The sequence below is a fragment of the Cydia pomonella genome, chromosome 4 (genome assembly GCF_033807575.1).
Source record: "Cydia pomonella isolate Wapato2018A chromosome 4, ilCydPomo1, whole genome shotgun sequence".
Classification (NCBI taxonomy): domain Eukaryota; kingdom Metazoa; phylum Arthropoda; class Insecta; order Lepidoptera; family Tortricidae; genus Cydia; species Cydia pomonella.
The window spans coordinates 86903-107325 of record NC_084706.1 but is presented as its reverse complement, the minus strand read 5'-3'; the positions used below and the strand labels follow the sequence as shown (position 1 = coordinate 107325).

Here is a 20423-nt window from a genome sequence, read left to right as displayed (position 1 = left end):
ACAGGGCATGGAATCCTCGAAAGTTACAGCGCTTGTTCTCATTGACTTCTCGAATGCCTTTAACGTTGTTGACCATGACCTTCTATTGGCTGCTCTTTCCCATCTCAGGTTCTCATCAGAGTCAATGGCATGGTTTGAATCGTACCTGTCCGGTCGCTCCCAAGCTGTCCGTAGAGATAGGTGTCAGTCTGATTGGTGTGATCTGAACACTGGAGTACCGCAAGGTGGTATTCTCTCTCCATTGTTATTTTCGGTGTTTATTAATTTCATTACACACGGACTCAAATGCGACCATCACCTGTATGCAGACGATCTGCAATTATACGCCCAAGCCGAGGTAGCGGATGTCAATTCCGCAATTGAGGCTATCAATGATGATCTGGATCACATAAGTGATTGGTCTAGTTCTTTTGGCATCTCTGTCAACCCTTCTAAGTGCCAGGCCATCATTCTGGGTAGTCGATGGCAACTCTTAAAGTTGAATGCACTTTCTGTTGCACCGATCATTTTTGACGGCTCGGTCATACCTATTTCGAGTCAAGTGAAGGACCTCGGTTTAGTCATTGACAGGCATCTCTCATGGGACGGGCAACTTTCGGAAGTGAGCCGGAAGGTCACTTGTACCTTACGCACACTCTACCGTTTCAAAAATTTTCTTCCGGTATGCACAAAGAAATTGCTCGTTCAAGCACTCATCCTCCCGCTCATTGATTATGCTGATGTGTGTACAACGAACATGTGTCAAAATTCTCTCAACAAACTCGATCGACTCGTAAACAATGGAATACGCTTCATTTTTGGAATTCGAAAGTTTGATCATATATCTAGCTACCGTCGCCAGCTCAAGTGGCTTCCCATACGTCAGCGCCGTTCCTTTCGAATACTCTCCTCACTTTTCTCTATCCTATTCGAGCCCTCCACTCCAGAATATCTCAAATGTAACTTCAACTTTATGACCCCCCGCCCAGGCTGCGAGCTGCGCTCTGCCCGTTCTCTTAAACTCTCTGTTCTCCCTCACCATACTGGTTTCCTAAAGTCTTCTTTCGCTGTTCAAGCAATCCGTCTTTGGAATGCGCTTCCTCTAACGATTAGACAAGCCGCAAACAAGCTGAATTTCAAACGTATTCTCTACAAGCACCTGCTAGATACTGTCTAGTGGGACCCCCCCCCCCTCTTCCCCCCTGCCCCGCACACATGCAGAAGTATATTTATGTATATTGTATAGTATATTATGTAATTAATTTGTATATGTATTTATAATGATAATTTGTGTAGTTTATAAAAGTATTATATATATTACCTATTAGTTTGTATACTGGCTTAGTAGTATTAGACTTAGTATTTAATTTTGGAATATTTTTTTTCACACTGCACCCACCTTAGCAAATTTCTGTTTGGCCCAGTGGTTGACTGGTAGAGAATGCCTCAAGGCATTAAGTCCGCCTATTGTACGTTATACTTGTACTTGTGCAATAAAGTTTAAATAATAAAATAATAATAATAATGCCTGAAATAATATTTAACAATCACAAAAAAGAAAAAAAAACACAAAAAAGACAAAAAAATGAAAAAAAGCATACTGGCAGAATTTTGCTTATAGGTTTTTTATAGTTGAATGCCCAGAGGTGCCATTATTTGACGTTAAAAAACAAAAGAAGGTTGCCTTACAGTCCTAGGTGTGTAAGTCAGTATGAAATTCCTTTACATATCATCATCACTCATCGCACCTGATATGTAGTATTTCCGGACCTAATTTGAAGTAAGTCATGTCAACATTTCATTACAAATTTGAGAAAAATACATTACGAACCCTATAAAGCGTTCATGATCGACGGCAGACTGGGGAATATGTATTTTATTCTGACACACCAGCTCACAAAGGCTCTCTTTATTTGTCGAAAGCTGATGAGAAAGTTGCATTTAATCCTCAAGATTGGCAAGGTAGTTAGATGAAAAAATGAGTGGTTTTCTTCTGTTAGCTTGTGAAATGGACTTGGGGATGATTTTGAATGGTAAATATTTAATAGCATTCATTTGGATTTAATTTATAATGTTTACGTATAGTTATTAGTATTTTGTTCGCGTTCTAGTGGTGAAAATGTTTGTTTCACTCGATCGCAAAGTTTGTTTAACCCTCGCGACGCTCGACCACTTTTCGAACCATTCGGTCGTAGTTAAATTTTGAAATCTTTCGCTTGCTCTTTGTATCAATATTAGTACGATCGGTTAAATAAGAACTTTGCCCCCTTGTAAAACTTGTTCTAGGTACTCGTAAATATCTCGATGAAAATGAGTCAATTTGTATTAAAAAATCTGAGTCTCACCAATAAATGTTTGACTTTACCAAAATTTACATCACAAACCGTTTCCCTTCAACGAGACTGTACACTTAGCACCAATAGTAGGGGCACAGAATAAATAATAGCACTACCGTACATAAATGACACTTTCTACAAAACCGAAGTTTGACAGCGATTCAGGAACGAATCATGCTGTCCCTTTCTAATGTATGGCACTATCCTTTTCGAATATTTAGGGTTGTCAAAATTCAAGTCATCATCTTATCTGTGGTCGTGCACGCATAGGGACGTTGTGCCAACCCTACGGGCCCGAATGCCCGAATAGAGGAGTGTCGCCCCACTGGTAGGGGATGAGACAACGCACCTAAGGTATCCGCCACCCTGGCATACTTTTCTAAATGGACATGGACATCAATCTCAAACCCAAACATTCATTCAGCAAATAGGCCACAAGGGCACTTTTACACGTCAACATGAACAACATGGAATTACATAAACAATTAAAAAATACAATTGCAAATATCAAATCAAAATAAAGTATCATAATTAAGTACTAACAGATGTAAATATTAAGTCTCTTAATGTCGAATTAAAAAACGATTATAATAAATAAGCGGCCACGACAGCCACGTGCGAGTCGGGCTCCCGTTCCAAGGGTTCCGTACATCACACGATTTTAAATAGTGGCTCTGCAAACTGTAAAACTCACTATTATTAATTTACTATAGACTTAATATATAACTAAAAACCGACTACAATAAAAATCCGCGCCACATATAACTATATACGAGTATTAGACGTCACCCCTATAGTCATATTAGGTACCTACTACGAGGGCATCGGATCACGCGCAGTGCCCCCTGTAAGTAGCCCCGTTTATATGAGGACGCCTTTATTGCCCAGGAATTTACGTCGGCCTTCGCCCTCGCTTCTTTGAGTATGTGAACGCCGTAGGCGCCCGACACTGCCCTGCGCGCAGCGCGCCTCGTACGGCTTATCAGTCCGAGGGTCAAGGGCTCTTCAAGCATACTGAAACGCGCACACCACGTCAAATATACGTCAGACTTTTCCCGAATTTTTCGTGTAAGGGCGTCGAAGGCGTGCACTGTTTGTTACAGTTGTTAGCCCGACTCTTTTTGTACTTTGTTCTCTGTTACTTGTTAACTGTCTGTTACTTTGACACTGACATATCAACGTGTCTCTACTCTCTAGTGAGATGGTATTGGGGTTGATTAAATATACCATACTTTAAATTTTGGATATTAAAGGTCAGTAATTGGATGTAATCACTGTTGTATAGAAGAGGTCTGAACTACTTTGGGGGTGTCGATAGAGAAAGGCGCATGGCGATTTATATAATTGATATTTATTATCGCAATTTTATTAGGTATGGTGCGTTCCTATGAAAATAAACTATAAGGCATCAGTTACGTTAAGCCAATTATTTGGATATGAATGCGAACTCGTAAATTTTATACTACGGGAATACATATATGCAATACAAACTATGCCTTTTATTGTTTGAAACATAATCAGTATTTGATGAAATCTTTATACAATATAAATTAACGCCCATACCTATCTGGGAGAATTACATTTGTCGTCGGCTCGTCAAATCAAGGAAAACCCAGTAAAACCAAGATTCGACCCTTAATCATCTAAATTGGTACATATAATTACATCTGTGCTTATGCGCTTTAATACGGTAACGATACAATAACTCGTAACTTTATCAACCGAAATTTCCAAGACAGTATACACAGTTTAGGTGAGTAACTATTTAACATGCACATGTTAAATTCAATCTACATGACATGAATGATACAATATCAGGAATTTCCATCGGCAATTCACCATCAAAATATCTGTAGAGATTTGAACCATTGCGTCGAGCAATAATCATAATATATAATAATAATGAGAATCGAACTCATTTAGGCATTTATTTAACATTAATTGTCCCATCATACATAGGATGTTATAAGCTCAAAATAGATCATACAACATAAGTGAGTGAGCTCACTAGAGCATCTTAACTAAGATAATTCACTGATTAATCTGCTATTAATTCTCTAGAATCGCCCCAACAATTAATTCAGATTTTCAAGCAAGAATTGAACTTGCAAGGATTAAATATGCTGTCATTTGATAAAATGCAACTTGGGCGGTTATTTGTGTAAACCTCATGAAAAGGAACTTATACATATTAGCTTCAAGAACAACACCCTAGGTACTTAACTGGATTATGTCGCCAAGAACGGGAACCACTTTTAGAAGTACTGCCAATAATATATTATTTGTGTACAATAAAGTATTTTACTACTATTACTAATATTGTCGAGACAATTTAAACTCAGTCGGAAACACTTCTCCTTGCCGGGTCTAAGATCAGAGTGTCCCATCATTAACTCACTTGGCCAACTTAAACAACTACAACTTTATTATCTACATATTATCTTAACCTTAGGTATAATGTAACAAGAGTCATTTCCACTCGACACCCCTCCGGGGGTTTTCGACGTCTCCTTGCAAGTGCGCCGTCTCGCTCCTTCTTACTGTGACTCGCATTGTATCGCTCGCACAGGACGCGTTCGCGCCATCTCCTTCCAACGCATGGCGCCATCAGGAAGCTGGTACTGCCTCGCTCCTCTCGCTCTCGAAAGAATTTTTTTAAGCGCCATGCACCAACGCCCGTAGCAGACGCAGAGTGTCGTGCACATGTTGTTTGCCTGAAATCATTTGAAAGAACCACGGTAGATATCGATACGTATTGCGTTATGAACCGTAAGGTCATGTGCCGAGATACTAGATTAGTTTGATCTTGTGTACAGTAACGTGATATTTGCTAGCATTTTATTGCCTTTAAATAAATATTGGGAAGGCAGATCATAAATTAGACCTTTCTAATTGTTGGTCTCCGTTTTGTTGTTTATTTTAACAGAGCAGATCTTTGTTTGACTACTCATCCGGTTCTTAGAAAGGGTACCTTTTAAACTAGTTTCAATTGCGTGTCAATATTTCTAAATTATTAACACCTACTATGTACGTCAAGCTATGTTGCCATCTCACCAGACATAGATGAATAGGGACCGTGCACGTTGGAGGATCTGCCATCTTGTGGCCTGAATCGGAACCATAAACATGTACATTTACACGTCACGTGTTTTCTTGTGCATAGTAGGTTCTGCCATCTTGTGGGCTACATCGGAACAATAAACATCACATTTACGCCGCGCTCCAAAAATCTGACGGCTCCTGTGCTGCCTCCTACAGTTCATGCACGCTCCCTATAGGACGTGTCGATTAGAATCTTTCTAACCTATGTAACAAAGTCTCATTCCAAACGCCGTATTAACAGAGAAATTAATAGTTTACGATTTTATACTTCGGAACAGCCTGTACACGGTAATTAAAGAGTATGTCATGTCACTAGTGTCAGTTTAATCTTCTCGTCATTGTGAACGACTAATACAGCATGCTTCAACATCAACATATATTATGTCTGCAGTTCGCGTTCAAAAGTATTTGCCATAATTTGACTTAATTGACTTGTTCACTTATGTATTACATTGATATATTTTTTATCCTACGTCGGTGGCAAACAAGCATACGTCCCGCCTGCCTATGGACGCCTGCAACTGCAGAAGTGTTACATGGGCGTTATTGCCGACCCTTTAAAACCTGTACACTCCTTTTTTGAAGAACCCCATACTGTAGACCCTCGGGAAAACCTCAGAAGGGAGCTCATTTCACAGCCGGAGCGTCCGCGGGTGGAAATTCCTCTTAAGCCGCACAGTAAGCGACCAATTAGGTTCTAGGGTGTGAGGAGGAACACCCTGCCGACGGCGAGCGGTGCTGTAATAGAAACTGGCCGTTGGAATCATGTCATACAATTCCTCAGAGCACAGGCCATTGTACAAACGGTAGAACACGCACAAGGAGGCTAAGTCTCTCCTTAGACTTAAAGGTTCAATACCGCTTGTGAACTTAGGATCATCGATGATTCGTATAGCTCATTTGGACATCTAGGTGCTCCTGCCCAAAGGTGACAGCAGACTATTTTTTAAATTCACGGTAGCATTTAAACTGCTATCATCTGACAAAGTATCAGCCGGGAGGCAATGACTGAGTATACGTGCTCCTGGGCCGCGCGACGGTCTACTAACATGAAAGTGACGTTACGTCCTCAGAACGTAACCTAACTCGAAAGTGACTTCCTAAGAAAGTACTCCTTAACTCCCTAATTTATGTTTCGCCTTCACAAGTAGGCCATATACAAATATGGGCCTATTTTTTGTATTTTTTAAACACGAAGGCACATACGCCATATCTCCCAACATCGTATTGAAATGACGTCAACGTACCCTGCGTGTTTGAAAACTACTAAAGGTAAATACCCTATAAAACCGTAGCCGTAATTTTTCCCAGCTTAAATAACTGTCTAATTAATTATCTATGCTGTTTATGGTAGATTGCTAACCGTTTTAAACAGCGGTTTCTGTCCCCTCGTCTCCTGATCCAGAATCGACCTTGAACATTTTTAAGATAAAAAACTTACCAGATATTTTTGTTATTTGTAACTTATCAAACGGCAAGTTACACTGTGTTCCTAAAATGTGACTTATTGCTTACAAAATTGGGATCAGGTGATACTGCTTAACTTCAATTTGAGTCATCACAATGACAAACCTATTTATATTATTTTTCGGAAACGTCATATCATAAAGTAACCGCAGCGGAGGCTGAGCCAGTTGCACTGTTGCACGTGCAAGCGAGGGAAGTCCTGTGTTTGCTTTACTACGATTACGGAGAATGTAAGTTATTTTTATTATTGGATAATTATACACAGATTTACCTAGCCCCACAGTAAGCACAATAAGGCGTTTGTTGTGGCTGCAAGAGGACGATATATATATGCCTGTTTAGTTAAGTATAAATCCTTATATGTGTACATAGAAAATATCCATAACTCAGAAACAAATATTCGTGATAATGATAAACACACAAAGAAATGCCCTTACCAGGATGCGAACTGTACTAAATCTATTTGTTATAAAATCCATTTGGCCATTAGATCCGTGTTGTTTTATCTATCTATCATTTTGTTGATTAATTTGGTGCCGTTTGCTTTAATAGGATAGCAAAATGTAAAAAATGGCAATCATCTCACATAAAAATGGAGTTTTAATTTTGGTGATCATTTACAATAAATGGTAAAAATAAAACTTGTGTTTTTGATGTTAAAATTTACTATATCTGGTGATCAGTTAAATACCAGCTGTTCTGTTTCATCCATTTGGTATCATATTTATATTATGTGTGATAATATATGCGCACGGATTGGATTTGGTGAACCTGGACATAAAATAAAAATTCAGTAGTGGAGTAAGTCAAGTGGACGGAAACTAGAGCTGGACGATAACTAGCACAGTAACCCTATATTTTATTTTTTTATTTTATTTTATTTCACTATAATTCACTATTTGTTGGTTTTATACTTTGGCTTTGGAATACCTGTATCATATAAGTTAAAATAAATTATCATCATATATTTCTTCATAAAGCTGTGCTCCCAACTTGCATTTAAGAATTGTGAATATTTAAACAAATTATTTCCAGTCAAAATCAAGAGCTCTTTGTTGGAGGGTCTGCCATCTTGTGGCCTGAATCGGAACCATAAACATCACATTTACGCCTCGCGCCAAAAATCTGACGGCTCCTGTGCTGCCTCCTACAGTTCATGCACGCTCCCTATACAACAAATAACTAGAACACAATTAAACACTTAAATTAAAAACTTATAAATAAAAAAATTGTCCCAGGTCGAGATCGCTTGCTAGGGTGCCCATTTGTCCGTTAGGTTATGGTCATAGAAGCCAAAAAAATGGGGACAGTTTTGTCTCGGTAAAAATGGAAAAAGCTCGCGAATCTGAGTAGAAATAATAAAAATAATAAAAAAGATAACACAAAAAAAAAGTAATTTCAATCTGTTTGCCAAATTTGCGAAATGACAATTTTTAGAATATAAGTTTTGCCATTAAAAAACGTTTGCTAAATATGTTTTTGTCTTAATAAAATTTGACAAAGTAAAATGATGCGAATGACTCGTGGGTACCTCGCTAAATATCGGCTCCGAAAAGGTGAATTTTTGGGTGCTTTGGAAAAAATCGTCTACTTTTGTGTCTACTATCACCATGCAAAGTGCCTTGCTTCCAACTAAAAGTGCAGCTTTCTTTTTTCATAACAAGTAGCATGACCAGCATGACGCTTAAGTGGCTCCTGTGATATTCCTTAAGTCCATGGACGACGATGACCGCTTCCCATCAGACTATCATATAAAAGAGACTATTATTTTGATTTCAGACGATGGAAAGTTACTCAGTGAAAGAGTTTTACAAGGACAGGAGCGTGCTGGTGACCGGCAGCGCCGGCTTCATGGGCAAGGTGCTGGTGGAGAAGTTGCTCTACACCGTTCCCGATATCGGCCGGGTCTACTTACTCCTCAGACCGAAGAAGGCCAAAACAGTTCAGCAACGTTTGGACGATATGCTGCGTTCACCGGTAATTATAGCGACCGTTAAATATTGATCTACCTTCTCTTGGGCTCATTCTACTTAGATTCGTCAACAGTCTCCATCCTACCATTAAAAAAGATGTCCCGAAATGTCCGTTCCACTACGTCACGTTTTAGTGTGAAAACTATTTCCACTTGTATGTGCGTAACGTGTTGAAACTACAATTTCCATTAAACATTTTTTAGCATCGGGAATGAATATGCTAGTGATTATATGAGTTGCAAGAACCCGATAACACCAGGATATGTGAGCCGTAGCGGACGAAACGCCGATGTCTCTGTCGCACTAATATGGAAGCGTGATAGAGAGAGATAACTACGCTACGCTACGGAGCGTGAACGTTTGGCATCTTATTTATGCACCCTGATGATGGACACAAGAGGTGCCATAGGAACATTAGGAACTCTGTGATGATACAATGCAACCTAATTGTGTTTGGGTTTGTTAGAATCGTATCGATGAGTATTAGTTGCCTGTTGAAAGAAAAGTACAGTCAGTGATAAAAACTTATATCAAGAATGACGTTTTTAACAAATAAAAATTAAACTGTAGTTGCAAATCTTAAGTTTATTAAATTAGAATTATTTAATTAGGTTGGCAAGGTTTTGAACATTTTCATAATTCGTTAAATAAAGTAACACAGCATTGTGAGAGATCCTTGAACTCCGTTTGGTAATGTCCGACTGGTTTGTGATGCTATGAATGTTTGGGCTGGGGGCACGGCAGTGCCCCGCCAAGACGAGCCAGGCGAAGCGCAAGGGCACTACCTACCTTTTCTCGAAGCGCTTCGTCGTTTCTTTGAACCTTCGCAACTTGGGTTTGATTTATATATCTGGATGAACAAAATTCTCGGGATATGATGTCAATAGTGGACTTGTTAGGTAAATATAGAAAGTTTCAATTTTATTGATATCTAAAAAACCCCGATTTCGTCACTGACTCACACACTGACGATCATCAAAACCCTTATGGTACTGGTTTTATGGTACTACCGTCACGAGTAAAAATGTATTCACTATTTAATGCATTCATTACTTTTTGTTATAGGTTCCTACAATAGTTCATGTAACGAAACAACCAAGCTACATATTTTGACTAAGGTGTAGAGTTTCTGGTTTGTGGAGGGCTTGTAGAGTTAGAAGCTTGGCTCTACATGCGATCTTATAACTTTTTAACAATGCGAGCCTTATGCTTTCGTCTTAGCAACATTTTACATGAAAATGTTTTGGTGGTCAATATTACATTTTGTCGATTGAGGGATAAGGCAACCCTAGACTTCAGAATGACCCACATTAGACCCGGCCGGGACCGGGTCAGGGCTTCCAGCACTTGGTTTTCTATGACAGGTGATCGGTGCACACGTGATACTATGTATAAGAAACGGACCTCTTTAGCGTGAGTCTTTACGTTTGTTGTAGATGTTCAACAGAATTAGAAATGAACGAAAAGAAGCGATGGAAAAAATGGTACCAATAGAGGGGGACATTATTTTGGAGGATTTAGGTATATCCAGTGAAGATATGAAGGTGCTATCGAAGGATGTGTCTGTGGTGTTCCACCTGGCGGCCAGCCTCAAGCTGGAGGCGCCGCTCCGGGACAACGTGGCGCTGAACACGGCGGGCACGCAGCACGCGCTCGGAGTCGCCAGGCAGTTCAGGCAGTTGGCGGTCTTCGTGCACGTGTCCACGGCATTCTGCTATCCGGAATATAAAGTTTTGGAAGAAAAGGTAAGTATTCCATTTTAATTTACATTAAAAAAAATGTTAGAATTTTATTCATAACTTACTTGAAAAAAGGAGGTGCTCAATTATAGGTGTTATATTTTTAACTGTATTTACGAGTATGTTCCACGGTTTCTCGAAGACGAAGTTGTGATTTTTTTTATTTAATAATATTTTTTATAATATAATTTCAATCTGAAGCTGTTAAAGAATAATGATTTATAAGAGATTCGATTCCCTCATCGCACGGGATACGTAGTATTTCCGGCCCTAATTTGAAGTAAGTCATGCCAACATTTCATTGCAAGTTTGAGAAAAAGTTATTTTACGTGTGATACGTACGAGTATATTTTACAAGTGTATATATTTTTTCGTCGGTGTTTCGTCGGAACTTATATTAAATAACAAATTTAACAACGAACAAGAAATCCAATTAAATAGAATTACGAAATTAAAATTTTGAACTTTGCCTCCAAAACGATTAAAAAAATACCTACGCGTTTTTTTCTTTTGTGATTTGAGTAGACCGCTAATATTGAAACATTTTAAATGTGTATTTGTGTAGTTACATTTGCAATTCAAAATTATTGGAATTTGTTAATAATGTGTTATTTATTATGCTCGTGTCGAATTTATATAAATAAAACTGCAAAATGTAGCAAACATCGTTTATTGTTTTTTTTTTTATAGTCGAAGTGTCAGAATATCACACCGTACCAAAAATTTAATATTGTTTATATTTTTTTTAAATGGCTGAACGCCATGATGCTGTGTCACAAATATCTGTGAAATGAAAATTAAAAAAAACCGGACAAGTGCGAGTCGGAGTCACCCACCGAGGGTTCCGTGCAAAATATCTTATTATTTTAAAAAATATTATAGTTTTCAGATTTTTCCCTGTCCTTGTAGTGAGTAGACGATATTACTTGTCAAATGGCATAGTTCTAGGGCAACGGAAAGTACCCTGTACAATTTCATTCCCTTGTGAGTGTCGAAATATACATTTTAGCGTCACAAACGGCCGCACCTTTATTTTAAGCCAACTTAGAAGTTTGATTTTTTCACAGCTTCAAAGAACTGTATATCTGAGAATATGCTTTTAATTTCAACTCGATACCTCCATGCATTCTCGAGATAAAGGGTCTTGACAGACAGACAGACGGATGGACTGACGGACCGACGGACCCACGGACGGACAACAAAGTGATCCTATAAAGGTTCTGTTTTTTCCTTATGTGGTATAGAACCCTAACAAAAGCACCTTGCCGACTTAAACCTGCGATTTTGTACGAAATTTCATAAAAAAACCTCTAGTGTAACCGCGCCTGAAATGTGATAGAGGTACATCGCAGCCTATTATAAGGAACGTAATGTGTAATGTCAATATATCATCGCATGTTTGAGAAAAATATATTTTAGAGACAATCTTACATAGACCGACCTAGTCGCAAACTAAGCAAAATTTGTTCTATGGGTATACTTACTCAGAGAGATATATATAGATACTATTGACATATATCTAAGGACGGGTCTTATGGGCGATAAGAATGGGGCCAGTACAGCGGTGTCACGCACACGATTTCGAGCCAATCGTGCAGTCTAACGCCACAATCGTAATATCACGCGCGCGATTATTCGTTGGACTGCACGATTGGCTCGAATTCGTGACACCACTGAACTATCATCATTCTTAGTGCCCGTAAGTAGTGTCCTTAGATACATGTTAATGTGATAAATACACACATAATTGCCCTTACCGAGATTCTATTCTATTATAGAATCCCCACGATTTCAGTTCCACAGTCCCCCAGCGGACCCCCACGATGTGATGCGCCTGTGCGAGTGGCTGGACGCGGGGCAGCTGGCGCTCCTCGAGCCGTCCTTGCTGGGTGCTCACCCGAACAGCTACACCTACACCAAGCGGCTCGCCGAGAGCTTGGTGCGCGACGCCTTCCCGGAGATGCCCTGCGTTATCGCGAGACCATCCATCGGTAAGCCAGATTATACAGGATATTGTAAACTTTAGTCGCCTGCAATAATTTACGGGGTGAATATATAGGTCATACTGAACATCTTTTGCTATGGAACCAACCCCGAAATTGGCGCAAACTCGTTCGCCTTTCAAATCAGTAGCCTTACCAGTACGGTCACGTCTAAAAATATCTATACGAAAAAAATGCCAAAAATATGTATGCACGACTTTATTGCCCATATATAAAGGTAGTGTATACATCTTTTTGGCACTTTTTTCGTATCGATATTTTCAGACGTGTTTGTGCCACGACTACCTTGAGTGCCTTAAGTTAGCAGTGTCAAACTGACTTATTTTATAATATATACAACTTGCTCGCACTAATCTGCGAGTACGAGCGAGATGCATAGAAAGTAAGTTACGCACATGCTAGCGAATATGTCAGTGTCAAATGGTGGTAGCTAGTAGCTATACTATACAGTAAGCAAATCGATGAAACTACTAACCTAATTCCACAGCTGCGATGCATAAAAACCGACGTAGAAAAATTGATAAGTAAAACAAAGAAAACTTACTGTCATCTTTCGACACATGATTAAAACATTTAGAACGCCATTTGACTTTGATCCTTATTCTTTCACTGATATGTGTTACATTTATTAAATATCATAAAGTGGCGCCATCTAATAGATCATAGGCGACATCGTTTCAAGCGATACATATAATAATGATTTATTGTTTACAAATGATTTATTTTGTATTTCATGATTATCTCACTAACTACAAGTTTATGTAGTTAAATAAATAAATAAGTAGGTACCTCATTTTATCAGTGAAGTCCGGACTGTATTGCTCGTTATATCTCACTCGACTCGTATAAATTGTTAATAATTAATATTATACCTTCTGTTACAATAAGGTACCTACTGATTATCGTCATTGTAAATTTAAAATATGTTTTTTCCAAAAATATTAGCAGACAGATATAATATTCCATTAAAAATCATCGCACATAAATAACTAATTACTTTGTTAAATGATTATTTGCGTGAGTTGGGTGAATTGAACCATGATTTGCTTTTTGCGCATAGTGTTCGTTTGTCTAACTTATTTTTTAACTCTCAATATCTCACAGGTTAACTGGACGAGATCTCTTATTTTCACCTTTTTAAATTGCATATATATATATATTATAATTTTTACTTTTACCGTGTACAATAAGGTATGGTACCTCTAATGGTACTAATTTATTTCATATTGATCGATTTTATTTCGAACATAATACGCTACTAGACTCAATTTGGCACAATAAATAATTATTTTCTCTATAATTTCACTTATGAAACCAATATTTATAGATTTCGGGTATTCTAGGTGTTGATGTCTGTGTTTTTTTAAATTTTGAACTCTCAACTCTGTTGACCATGTAGTGACGTCATAGAACTCGAAGCTAACTTCATGTCGAACGAGTGACATTCGTTATAAGGCATGAGGCTTTCACAATGAATGATGGATAAATATCAAAATTAAATGTTGTTTTGGACCCGAATGACGTCCGCAGATAATCTATAGACTGACATGGCTACTATCGTTTACTCCCGATTACGTAAAAGTAAACTTTTAAAATATTCTTTGCGATTTTCTAAAACATAATAAACATAAAAAATAATGTTTTTTTTTCTATTAATTGCAGAGTAATAAATAATTTTAATTTAATTTCAATTACTATATGAAAGTACATGATAACAGTAATCAATATTCATTAAAATGCTAAATATAAAACAAAGTAATAAGAGTTGTATGCCGCCCATCAGTCTTGGCCGAAGATCGCTAGTTATTTACCGCTACTTTTAATAGGTATGTTTATTCTACGTTGTATCAATATGGTATATCAAAAGTCGATAATTGAGAAGTTCCTAATGACAACTCAAACTGCCACGAGAATTCCGGCCTCTGATTTTAAATCGAAAGGAAACTCGCTTTCACGTAAAAAAACCGCATCGAACTCGGTCCATCCGTTTGAGAGCTACGATGCCATGAAAAGACACACAGACTGGGTATTGGCGTGAAACTTATAACACCCCTTTTTGCGTCGGGGGTTGAAAACAAAGTATAGGTTCGTGCGACTCTAGATTCATTATATCTAAACAAATAAAACAACATAAATTTTATTTATTCAATAAAGATAGAGATAGAAACACGAGTAGAGTTAGAGAAGAAATAAAGATAGAGATTGAAATAGAGACACCTAGATATAGGGATACTTAGATGTAAATCTCTCCTAAGTTGTAGGAGGGTATCCCAATATGGGACGGCAGGCTACCCGGCGGGAACAAGAAACACATCTTGAGCCTTGATTTTGACATTAATATGTAATTGTTATTTCTCCGTCTGTAAGCACAAAATAGGGAAGTAAGAATCTCTTAAATTTGGGATTTAATTGGGTTAAAAATGTCCTGGAAAACGAGCGTCTATCCCGTGGACAATATAAAAATCAGATTCGTAAACTTCTATTGTATTGCTGAAGTGACTTCTTTCTTAAATGTGTTTGATCCATCTGACTAAAATTAGTAACCTACAGTGTGCCCCGCCATCGCGGACCCCCTGCCGGGCTGAGTGGACAGCCTGAACGGGCCGGTGGGCATCCTGCTGGGCGCCTGCAAGGGCGTCATCCGCACCATGCTCTGCGACAGCAGCTACGTGATCCCCATCATTCCTGTCGTTATTTGTTTGACATTTAGTATTTATTCTGGCAACATTCTAGACTAGTATTTTTTATGCAATTGTTTTTTTCTTTTGTTTGACGATATTTTGTGAAATTCTTAGTATTAAATTTAATCTGTGTTATAATTCATTAGTATTTTGGAATCATATATATCAGCTTAAAATAATTATATGTAATACTGTCTTACTTATTACACAAAATTTATAATACATCTTTCAGATCTGAAGAGATACCTATCTATAATTTGAATGCGGGCGATAAAAAACCGACAACGTGGGGCGAAGTGCTAGTTATGGGGAGACGGTACCACCGGGAGCACCCGTTGGCCTGGCCTCTGTGGTACCCCCGCTTGAAGCTCACCACCAACCGCCTCGTGCACGGAGTCAGGCGGGTTCTCTTCCATCTAGCGCCGGCATATTTCATCGATTTTCTTCGCTTATTGGCTTGCCAGAAACGAGTGTAAGACAAAGTTACTATTTGTAGAAATAGATTTAGTGTATGTAAGACAAAGATACTATTTCTAATCTAGCAACTACCGTGGGCTCAGTTACCCGACAGATTTTAACCACACATTCCTGAAGTCATAAGGAGCAAAAAGACTTTATTATAACTTTTGATGAAATTCGCCATTTTTTTCATACTTTGTGCGTTTGTGTGCTTTTGCATACGACACGCTATCCGAGGGCATGGTAGTGCCCCCGCCAAGACGAGCCAAGCGAAGCGCAAGGGCATTACCTACCTTTTCTCAAAGAGCTTCGTCGTCTTTTAACCCTCATAACTTGAGTCGGGATATGATTTCAATTGTAGACTTATTAAACATATAAAGTTTCAATTACATAGCTCTTATACTTTAGATTTTATTGATATCTAAAAAAAAAACAATTTCGTCACTGACTCACTCACTCACGCACTGATGATCATCAAAACTCTTCGGGTACTTCCTGAAGTCCTAGAAAGCTGAAATTTGGTATGTAAGTGAGTATTAATACACAAACAACAACAAAACTTCTAAAACTTGAACATCTACCCCCAACCCCTTAAACTAAGGGAACGGCCAAGCCACATATTTTGACAAGTTTTTGTGAAGTGAGGGCTTGTAGGGAAGCTTGGCTCTACACGAGATCTGATAACTGTTTTACAGTACGCCTTATTTCGTCTTGGCAACATTTTACAAGAACATGTGTTTAGGTTTCCACTTCTTTTTGTACTTGCCTCGTGTCTACATTTGTCTTCCCCATATAGACAGAGCATCCTTATGTACGAGGTATAATAGTTCAACTTAAAAATACGAGCAGGTAGGAGGTAAATCACGATTTAATATCAATAATAGGGCTATTGCATTCATTTCATTTATTTAATGAAGATAATAGTGATCGTATTAATGTTAGTAGGAGCATTTTTATTTAAAAATAATGTTACTTACTTAAAAGTTAAATTCGATTTTACATTTAAAATTATTCATAAATTACAGGACAACACACATGCATGATCAGCAATCATTTTTACGATGCTGTTTGGGCTGTTCCTTGTTCTGCTCAGCAAAGACGCTGTTTTTTGCCCAAAATTGCTGCAAATCCATCGTTCCGTGACTCCGCGAACATGGTGGATGCGCTGCAGAAGTTGAGCGGTCCAGTCAACATCCTAAAGGCATTGTTGTATTGCACCCTAATAGCATTGTTTGAGTTTTGCGCCATGTAACATACGTTCGTTTACAGCATGGTGAAGATACAAGAGAAAGTCACAACTGGACTGAACGGGTTGCAATTCTTCACCATGCGGGAATGGCACTTCCCCTGCTCCAATTTTGACTCTATCCACGCCATACTATCGAAAGAGGACAACAAATTATACCCCACGTACGTCACGGACTTCGACGGGCAGATATATATGAACAACACGATCGAGGCGGGCCGCGTGTACTGCTTTAAGGAGGATCCCGAGAAGGTGCCGTTCAACCGGAAGTATTATAACTTGTAAGTTGTTTGTCTCTGGTTTAAGAACCACAGCTAGAATACCACCGCTTTGATATCGGTTCATCCGTTTAATGCCGGCTGTACACACTCGCACTCGTGGAAAACCTCTCGCCGAGAGTCTCGGCACCGCTCCCATCGAATCGGAGAACCGTGAGACGAGACGAAGAAGAGCGAGACCAGAAGGGACTATGTACACACTCGTTCTCGGCCTGCCTCGGGGTCTCGACGAGTGTGTACAGCCCGCATAAGAGCTACACCTCATACAGACACACTCACATAACAGTCGAACTTATACGGCCGCGGACTGAACGCGCGTGGCGCGGCGAGCGGGGCGGCGGGTGCAGGTGGCGCGGCAGGCCGCCGCTGTCGTCCAAAAAAGGTTCATTCAAGTCAAAATCATCATCATCATCATTCAAATGACGATGACGACCTGTCTGGCCTAGTGGGTAGTGACCCGATGGTCCCGGGTTCAAATCCTGGTAAGGACATTTATTCGTCTGATGAGCTTGGATATTTGTTCCTGCTGAGTCATGGATGTTTTCTATGTTAATACATAATTTTATTAAGACAAGAATAATTACAAAAAAATACAAATATGATATAAAATAATTATTGGAATTAATAATAAAAACCATAGCTAAAACTAGAAGTCGTAAAATTAAATCTAAAATAAATCTAAAAATGGCCCCTGCGCTGCGGCATAGTACCGAAGACGCTGGCAGCATTTCCTCGCTGGATCGTTAGGCTGATGCGTTGAGCGAGGAAGCTGCCAGCTCTTTGTTTTCTATGTATTTAAGTATTTATAAATATGTATATGTATATATATCGTCGTCTAAGTACCCGCAACACAAGCCTTATTGAGCTTACCGTGGGACTTAGTCAATTTGTGTAGTAATGTCCTTTAATATTTATTTATTATACATTTTGATCGGTTGGATAAGGTGGTGGGCTGGTGCGCACCAGTTTCAGTATTGGCGTAAAGCCACGGCAGCATTATAATTGCATTCCAATTAAGTTAATTTAAATCCCTTAAATAACCTGAAGGATCCATTCAATAAATTTTTCGTGTTATGGCTCCATCAAGGTGTTGATGATTCTGCCAATGTCGAGGTTGGATAAAACACGGCTAATACTGAAGCATCTAACTGTGGCATTTTTAAATGTGTCATGTGTCAATGCATGTCACCGTGTTAATACTATTTATTCAATCATCAAACCAAATACAATTTCATTATTACACAGGTTTCATTGTGTTTAAAACAAATTTACATTAAATTATAACGTCCTTCGGTAGAAATTGTACCATTTAAAAATAAAATTAGATTGCTAAATTTTGAAACATAAATTTGCAGAATGTGGTAAATAAGAAAAATTATTTAGGAATCTTGAGATAATTAACAAATTTAGTTGATATTAAACCTTTTTTATATCACCATACTCCACAATTTCATGGCACTACCATGTCTACCTATGACAAAAGTAAACTTCATAGTGACATGACGGTATCATTGATTTTGTTTACCACAAGCCGACGATTAAGGTCTTAGTCTGTCGTTGAGATTCAAGATGGCGAACACGTCTCAAGAATATTTTTTTTGTGTTTTGCTTATTCATGTTGTTTAAAGTGTAATATTGATAGCTTATTTATTATGCAGTGAACTATCGTGGAAGTGTGCAGCTAATGAAAAACTAATCTTGAAACGCGTTTAACCATGTTTTAATCGACACCCGGCAATCCATCGTGGCTTTTAGTAAAGTCCAGCTATCTCTTTACTAAAAGCAACTAACGAACAACGTCATGCTCTACGAGCACACTTAAAACTTAAAAACATTAAAAACGAAACTCGACGTTGGCAAAACCATCATAGATTGTATGGAAGCCATATTTTAAAGGAAGAAGAAGAAATGATCTTATTTAGAAATCTTCGAAATGGAGTTAAACCAAGATAAGTTGGCAGCAATTTTGATCATCGGATCTACTTGTAAGATATGACATAGCTCTCGAAAATGAACGAGGTCATTATTTGATGCTTCATGTTTATATTTAATTAATAATTAACATATTGTATATACTTAATATAAACTATTCTTAGAAGACCAATTCCCGTGCCAGCAAAATTCAATTTCCATAGACCGATTTGAATTCCCGTGTCCAGATCCAGACCGAATTTAAAAATGTAAATACTCGTATCTTTCAGTTTCATGAATGTATACCCTAATAAAAACATTGGTTTTATTTTCGGAAAAACTTATTTATAAGAAGAAGGTATTGTTATTATTATTTTGATGTCTGTTTCAGTTTGTTCGTGATGGACACCCTAGTGAAGGTCGCGTTCGCTTGGTTCGCGGTGTCGTGCCTGGCCGCGTGGTGCGAGCCGGTGCGGGCGGTGCTCGCCCTGGCCGCGCCGGTTCTGAAGCACGTTCCGTTCCTAGGCAGAACACTTAAACCATCCGACTAACAAATAAACGAAACAAGATAAAGGAAATTTGCAAAATCAGAAATTAAAATAATAGACCTACGGCCATGTTTCTTTCTTTAGGAAATACTTGCAATCGGAGACTTCGCATATCTAAAGACAAATTATCCCTAACTAAAAACATTTGTATTGCAATATTTGTAACAACACATATATTTTATCAAACATGCAGTCATTTTAAAATGTTTTGTTCATTAAAGTATGAAAATCAGCGGGATTGTCTCTTTCTTTTTTTCCGTTTAATAATAGTTAACGTCATTACTCATACATACATCAAAGGACTTAAGGAGGAATATTCATAATTAGAATAAGTAAACTGAATTGCACTGTGTATGTCGGTGAGGACTGTCGTGTAGTAAAATGCATGTTTTAGTGTGTAAGTTAGTTTTAAGAGAACATTTTTCATCATGTCTTGGTGCAAAACGATTTTAATTCCATTTTGTACTATAGTTTAGACATCCCTTTTTTTGGCGAAATTGTCCTAATTTAATTATTATTTTTTTATTTGTAAGGCTCAGGAATGCTTGCTTAATTCACCGAGGTCCTTTTGGCCACCTTATCTTTCTTTATTTTTATTAAACAGTACTAAGATAACAACACCCTTAAAGACTGTATCATTCATTTTGGCTACAACTTTTTAGCTAGCCGTTTTTTTTTGGTATTACATTTTATTTAAAAAT

The 20423-nt window shown here is 38.2% G+C and overlaps 1 pseudogene; it reads left to right on the top strand.

Moving 5' to 3' along the window:
• The first annotated feature begins 8626 nt into the window (after positions 1–8626).
• Positions 8627–20138, top strand: LOC133516775 (putative fatty acyl-CoA reductase CG5065; annotated as a pseudogene).
• The last annotated feature ends 285 nt before the right edge of the window (positions 20139–20423 follow it).